This window comes from Notolepis coatsorum, assembly GCF_963971535.1.
Source record: "Notolepis coatsorum genome assembly, chromosome: 1".
Lineage (NCBI taxonomy): Eukaryota > Metazoa > Chordata > Actinopteri > Aulopiformes > Paralepididae > Notolepis > Notolepis coatsorum.
This window is the reverse complement of record NC_140165.1, coordinates 322,319,625-322,326,685: the sequence shown is the minus strand read 5'-3', so window position 1 is coordinate 322,326,685 and position 7,061 is coordinate 322,319,625.

The following is a 7,061-nucleotide window of genomic DNA, read 5'->3' as shown; positions in this document are numbered from 1 at the left end:
AGCGTGTGCTGTGCGTGTGAACGTTGACGTTGTCATACATCCCAGTTTCAGCCTCTAGTTTCTAGCTCCTAGTCTAGTGTGTGACGATACAGAAGGTTAACCCTTTACTATCACACAACCGACGGCGATGCTCCATCATTAGCATCATTAGCTCCGCGGTCGGTTGTGTGATAGTAAAGGGCTAACCTTCTGTCGTGTGGCAGTGAAAGGGTTAAAGTCGACCTAGTTTCTGGGTTTGGCAGCCGAGGTGTTTGTTGTTGTTTTGACTCTTCGATCACAGCAGTAACATGTATGAATAGGAGTAACATGTATGAATAGCAGTAACATGTATGAATAGCAGTAACATGTATGAATAGCAGTAACATGTATGAATAGCAGTAACATGTATGAATAGAAGCAACATGTATGAATAGCAGTAACATGTATGAATAGCAGCAACATGTATGAATAGCAGCAACATGTATGAATAGCAGTAACATGTATGAATAGCAGTAACATGTATGAATAGCAGCAACATGTATGAATAGCAGCAACATGTATGAATAGCAGTAACATGTATGAATAGGAGTAACATGTATGAATAGCAGTAACATGTATGAATAGCAGTAACATGTATGAATAGCAGTAACATGTATGAATAGCAGTAACATGTATGAATAGCAGTAACATGTATGAATAGCAGTAATATGTATGAATAGCAGTAACATGTATGAATACATGGTTCTGACAGTAAAACAGCTACACAACAGTAGCCTACATGGTTCTGACAGTAAACCAGCTACACAACAGTAGCCTACGTGGTTCTGACAGTAAAACAGCTACACAACAGTAGCCTACATGGTTCTGACAGTAAACCAGCTACACAACAGTAGCCTACATGGTTCTGACAGTAAACCAGCTACACAACAGTAGCCTACATGGTTCTGACAGTAAAACAGCTACACAACAGTAGCCTACATGGTTCTGACAGTAAAACAGCTACACAACAGTCAGGCATGTTCTTCTTCTGACAGAAGCCTATGTCAAGTGTCACACACACACACCACCACACTCACACGCACGCACACACACACACACACACACACACACACGCACACACACAACCACACACACACACGCACACGCACACGCACACACACTCACCCTCTTCTCTATCTCTTGACTTGAGTTCCCTCAGCTCCTGTCATGCAGCGTGGCCAACAATGGAAGTCCGTTCAAAAGAAGAGGTTTCCCCCGTATTAGTTAGAATCCATTTAGAGTTCATTCTGGACATGAACAGTGTTGCTGTGGATAAAGACTGAAGCTGACTGTGGGAGAGAGGGGAGGTACTGGGAGAGAGGGGGGAGGTACTGGGAGAGAGGGGGCGTACTGGGAGAGAGGGGAGGTACTGGGAGAGAGAGGGGAGGTACTGGGAGAGAGAGGAGGTACTGGGAGAGAGAGGGGAGGTACTGGGAGAGAGAGGAGGTACTGGGAGAGAGGGGGCGTACTGGGAGAGAGGGGAGGTACTGGGAGAGAGGGGAGGTACTGGGAGAGAGGGGAGGTACTGGGAGAGAGGGGAGGTACTGGGAGAGAGGGGAGGTACTGGGAGAGGGGGGAGGTACTGGGAGAGAGAGGGGAGGTACTGGGAGAGAGAGGAGGTACTGGGAGAGGGGGGAGGTACTGGGAGAGAGGGGAGGTACTGGGAGAGAGGGGAGGTACTGGGAGAGAGGGGAGGTACTGGGAGAGAGGGGAGGTACTGGGAGAGAGGGGAGGTACTGGGAGAGAGGGGGGAGGTACTGGGAGAGAGGGGAGGTACTGGGAGAGAGGGGAGGTACTGGGAGAGAGGGGAGTTACTGAGAGAGAGGGGAGGTACTGGGAGAGAGGGGAGGTACTGGGAGAGAGGGGAGGTACTGGGAGAGAGGGGAGGTACTGGGAGAGAGGGGAGGTACTGGGAGAGAGGGGAGGTACTGGGAGAGGGGAGGTACTGGGAGAGAGGGGAGGTACTGGGAGAGAGGGGAGGTACTGGGAGAGAGGGGAGGTACTGGGAGAGAGGGGAGGTACTGGGAGAGAGGAGGTACTGGGAGAGAGTAGGTACTGGGAGAGGGAGGTACTGGGAGAGAGGAGGTACTGGGAGAGAGGGGAGGTACTGGGAGAGAGGGGAGGTACTGGGAGAGGGGAGGTACTGGGAGAGAGGGGAGGTACTGGGAGAGAGGGGAGGTACTGGGAGAGGGGAGGTACTGGGAGAGAGGGGAGGTACTGGGAGAGAGAGGAGGTACTGGGAGAGGGGAGGTACTGGGAGAGAGGGGAGGTACTGGGAGAGAGGAGTTACTGGGAGAGAGGAGGTACTGGGAGAGAGGAGGTACTGGGAGAGAGGAGGTACTGGGAGAGAGGGGAGGTACTGGGAGAGAGGGGAGGTACTGGGAGAGAGGGGAGGTACTGGGAGAGAGGGGAGGTACTGGGAGAGAGAGGAGGTACTGGGAGAGAGGGGAGGTACTGGGAGAGAGGGGAGGTACTGGGAGAGAGGGGAGGTACTGGGAGAGAGGAGGTACTGGGAGAGAGGGGAGGTACTGGGAGAGGGGAGGTACTGGGAGAGGGGGGAGGTACTGGGAGAGAGGGGAGTTACTGGGAGAGAGGAGGTACTGGGAGAGAGGAGGTACTGGGAGAGAGGAGGTACTGAGAGAGAGGAGGTACTGGGAGAGAGGGGAGGTACTGAGAGAGAGGAGGTACTGGGAGAGAGAGGAGGTACTGGGAGAGAGGGGGTACTGGGAGAGAGGGGAGGTACTGAGAGAGAGGAGGTACTGGGAGAGAGGGGAGGTACTGAGAGAGAGGAGGTACTGGGAGAGAGAGGAGGTACTGGGAGAGAGGGGGTACTGGGAGAGGGGAGGTACTGAGAGAGAGGAGGTACTGGGAGAGAGAGGAGGTACTGGGAGAGAGGGGGTACTGGGAGAGAGGGGAGGTACTGGGAGAGAGGGGAGGTACTGGGAGAGAGGGGAGGTACTGGGAGAGAGGGGAGGTACTGGGAGAGAGGGGAGGTACTGGGAGAGAGGAGGTACTGGGAGAGAGGGGAGGTACTGGGAGAGAGGAGGTACTGGGAGAGAGGGGAGGTACTGGGAGAGAGGGGAGGTACTGGGAGAGAGGAGGTACTGGGAGAGAGGGGAGGTACTGGGAGAGAGGGGAGGTACTGGGAGAGAGGGGAGGTACTGGGAGAGAGGGGAGGTACTGGGAGAGAGGGGAGGTACTGGGAGAGAGGGGAGGTACTGGGAGAGAGGGGAGGTATTGGGAGAGAGGGGAGGTACTGGGAGAGAGGGGAGGTATTGGGAGAGAGGGGAGGTACTGGGAGAGAGGGGAGGTACTGGGAGAGAGGGGAGGTACTGGGAGAGAGGGGAGGTACTGGGAGAGAGGGGAGGTACTGAGAGAGAGGGGGTACTGGGAGAGGGGAGGTACTGGGAGAGAGGGGGTACTGGGAGAGGGGAGGTACTGGGAGAGGGGAGCTACTGGGAGAGAGGAGGTACTGGGAGAGGGGAGCTACTGGGAGAGAGGGGAGGTACTGGGAGAGAGGAGGTACTGGGAGAGAGGAGGTACTGGGAGAGAGGAGGTACTGGGAGAGAGGGGAGGTACTGGGAGAGAGGAGGTACTGGGAGAGAGGAGGTACTGGGAGAGAGGGGAGGTACTGGGAGAGAGGGGAGGTACTGGGAGAGAGGGGAGGTACTGGGAGAGAGGGGAGGTACTGGGAGAGGGGAGCTACTGGGAGAGAGGGGAGGTACTGGGAGAGAGGGGAGGTACTGGGAGAGAGGAGGTACTGGGAGAGAGGAGGTACTGGGAGAGGGGAGGTACTGGGAGAGAGGGGAGGTACTGGGAGAGAGGGGAGGTACTGGGAGAGGGGAGGTACTGGGAGAGAGGGGAGGTACTGGGAGAGAGGGGAGGTACTGGGAGAGGGGAGGTACTGGGAGAGAGGAGGTACTGGGAGAGAGGAGGTACTGGGAGAGAGGAGGTACTGGGAGAGAGGGGAGGTACTGGGAGAGAGGGGAGGTACTGGGAGAGAGGGGAGGTACTGGGAGAGGGGAGGTACTGGGAGAGAGGGGAGGTACTGGGAGAGAGGGGAGGTACTGGGAGAGAGGAGGTACTGGGAGAGAGGGGAGGTACTGGGAGAGGGGAGGTACTGGGAGAGGGGGGAGGTACTGGGAGAGAGGGGAGTTACTGGGAGAGAGGAGGTACTGGGAGAGAGGAGGTACTGGGAGAGAGGAGGTACTGAGAGAGAGGAGGTACTGGGAGAGAGGGGAGGTACTGAGAGAGAGGAGGTACTGGGAGAGAGAGGAGGTACTGGGAGAGAGGGGGTACTGGGAGAGAGGGGAGGTACTGAGAGAGAGGAGGTACTGGGAGAGAGGGGAGGTACTGAGAGAGAGGAGGTACTGGGAGAGAGAGGAGGTACTGGGAGAGAGGGGGTACTGGGAGAGGGGAGGTACTGAGAGAGAGGAGGTACTGGGAGAGAGAGGAGGTACTGGGAGAGAGGGGGTACTGGGAGAGAGGGGAGGTACTGGGAGAGAGGGGAGGTACTGGGAGAGAGGGGAGGTACTGGGAGAGAGGGGAGGTACTGGGAGAGAGGGGAGGTACTGGGAGAGAGGAGGTACTGGGAGAGAGGGGAGGTACTGGGAGAGAGGAGGTACTGGGAGAGAGGGGAGGTACTGGGAGAGAGGGGAGGTACTGGGAGAGAGGAGGTACTGGGAGAGAGGGGAGGTACTGGAGAGAGGGGAGGTACTGGGAGAGAGGGGAGGTACTGGGAGAGAGGGAGGTACTGGGAGAGAGGGGAGGTACTGGGAGAGAGGGGAGGTACTGGGAGAGAGGGGAGGTATTGGGAGAGAGGGAGGTACTGGGAGAGAGGGGAGGTATTGGGAGAGAGGGAGGTACTGGGAGAGAGGGGAGGTACTGGGAGAGAGGGGAGGTACTGGGAGAGAGGGGAGGTACTGGGAGAGAGGGGAGGTACTGAGAGAGAGGGGGTACTGGGAGAGGGGAGGTACTGGGAGAGAGGGGTACTGGGAGAGGGGAGGTACTGGGAGAGGGGAGCTACTGGGAGAGAGGAGGTACTGGGAGAGGGAGCTACTGGGAGAGAGGGGAGGTACTGGGAGAGAGGAGGTACTGGGAGAGAGGAGGTACTGGGAGAGAGGAGGTACTGGGAGAGAGGGGAGGTACTGGGAGAGAGGAGGTACTGGGAGAGAGGAGGTACTGGAGAGAGGGGAGGTACTGGGAGAGAGGGGAGGTACTGGGAGAGAGGGGAGGTACTGGGAGAGAGGGGAGGTACTGGGAGAGGGGAGCTACTGGGAGAGAGGGGAGGTACTGGGAGAGAGGGGAGGTACTGGGAGAGAGGAGGTACTGGGAGAGAGGAGGTACTGGGAGAGGGGAGGTACTGGGAGAGAGGGGAGGTACTGGGAGAGAGGGGAGGTACTGGGAGAGGGGAGGTACTGGGAGAGAGGGGAGGTACTGGGAGAGAGGGAGGTACTGGGAGAGGGGAGGTACTGGGAGAGAGGAGGTACTGGGAGAGAGGAGGTACTGGGAGAGAGGAGGTACTGGGAGAGAGGGGAGGTACTGGGAGAGAGGGAGGTACTGGGAGAGAGGGGAGGTACTGGGAGAGGGGAGGTACTGGGAGAGAGGGGAGGTACTGGGAGAGAGGGGAGGTACTGGGAGAGAGGGGAGGTACTGGGAGAGGGGAGGTACTGGGAGAGAGGGGAGGTACTGGGGGAGAGGGGAGGTACTGGGAGAGAGAGGAGGTACTGGGAGAGAGGGGAGGTACTGGGAGAGAGGGGAGGTACTGGGAGAGAGGGGAGGTACTGAGAGAGAGGAGGTACTGGGAGAGAGAGGAGGTACTGGGAGAGAGGGGGTACTGGGAGAGGGGAGGTACTGAGAGAGAGGAGGTACTGGGAGAGAGAGGAGGTACTGGGAGGGAGGGGAGGTACTGGGAGAGAGGGGAGGTACTGGGAGAGAGAGGAGGTACTGGGAGAGAGGGGAGGTACTGGGAGAGAGGGGAGGTACTGGGAGAGAGGAGGTACTGGGAGAGAGGGGAGGTACTGGGAGAGGGGGGAGGTACTGGGAGAGAGAGGAGGTACTGGGAGAGAGGGGAGGTATTGGGAGAGAGGGGAGGTACCGGGAGAGAGGGGAGTTACTGGGAGAGAGGAGGTACTGGGAGAGAGGGAGGTACTGGGAGAGAGGGGAGGTACTGGGAGAGAGGGGAGGTACTGGGAGAGAGGGGAGGTACTGGGAGAGAGGGGAGGTACTGGGAGAGAGGGGAGGTACTGGGAGAGAGGGGAGGTACTGGAGAGGGGGAGGTACTGGGAGAGAGGGAGGTACTGGGAGAGAGGGGAGGTACTGGGAGAGAGGGGAGGTACTGGGAGAGAGGGAGGTACTGGGAGAGAGGGAGGTACTGAGAGAGACAGACAGACAGACAGACAGACAGACAGACAGACAGACAGACATAGACAGACAGACAGACAGACAGACAGACAGACAGACAGACAGACAGACAGACAGACAGACAGACAGACAGACGGGATGGAGATGAAAGACAAGGAACCGAGGGGAGGAAATGACAGGAGGAGAGGAATGTGTGTGTGTGTGTGTGTGTGTGCGTGCGTGTGTGTGTGTGTGTGTGTGTGTGTGTGTGTGTGTGTGTGTGTGTGTGTGTGTTCGTGTGTGTGCGTGCGTGCGTGCGTGCGTGTGTGTGTGTGTGTGTGTGTGTGTGTGTGTGTGTGCGTGTGTGTGTGCGTGTGTGTGTGTGTGTGTGTGTGTGTGTGTGTGTGTGTGTGTGTGTGTGTGTGTGTGTGTGTGTGTGTGTGTGTGTGTGTGTGTGTGTGTGTGTGTGTGTGTGTGTACACAGGCGCTCGTGTGGAATGCAGATGCTGCAGCTGTTGAGAGACTGCAGCCAGTGGATCGCACAGCTGTTTGTGAGAAGAGCCCGCCTCCCCGAGACGCCTGGTTCTGACAGGAGAAGAGCCCGCCTCCCCGAGTGACAGGAGGAGAGCCCGCCTCCCCGAGGTCATATGAGGTCATAACAAAGGATTTATTATTGCTAGCTAGTGAGTTGCTCCAGTCTG